Below are 250 nucleotides of genomic sequence, written 5' to 3' on the forward strand. Positions count from 1 at the left end.
CTTTCCTGTTGACTAGATCTCTTATCCAATATACCTGTTCTTGCGTCTTATTAACATGGTCCCTTATCCATTATATTCATTCGTCTTTCTACCTTTTTTTTGTATATTATCTTCAACCCCTCTTTGGTCAAGTCATTTTTGTAACATGCCAAGTTTCCCTAATCATTTTTATCCTTGTGCCCAGGTACTTTATCCAACAAGCTTACCCTCTTTTTGGCCAATCCCCGCGTCTGGCTTGCATATCCGTACG

At 39.2% G+C, this 250-nt stretch overlaps 1 protein-coding gene across 1 annotated transcript in view; it reads left to right on the forward strand.

Moving 5' to 3' along the window:
- The window catches only part of LOC119592006, a 33,491-nt gene that overhangs the window by 18,757 nt on the left and 14,484 nt on the right, over positions 1–250 (forward strand). The gene's annotated exons all lie outside the window — the stretch shown is intronic.

Source organism: Penaeus monodon, chromosome 29 (assembly GCF_015228065.2).
Source record: "Penaeus monodon isolate SGIC_2016 chromosome 29, NSTDA_Pmon_1, whole genome shotgun sequence".
Classification (NCBI taxonomy): Eukaryota; Metazoa; Arthropoda; class Malacostraca; order Decapoda; family Penaeidae; genus Penaeus; species Penaeus monodon.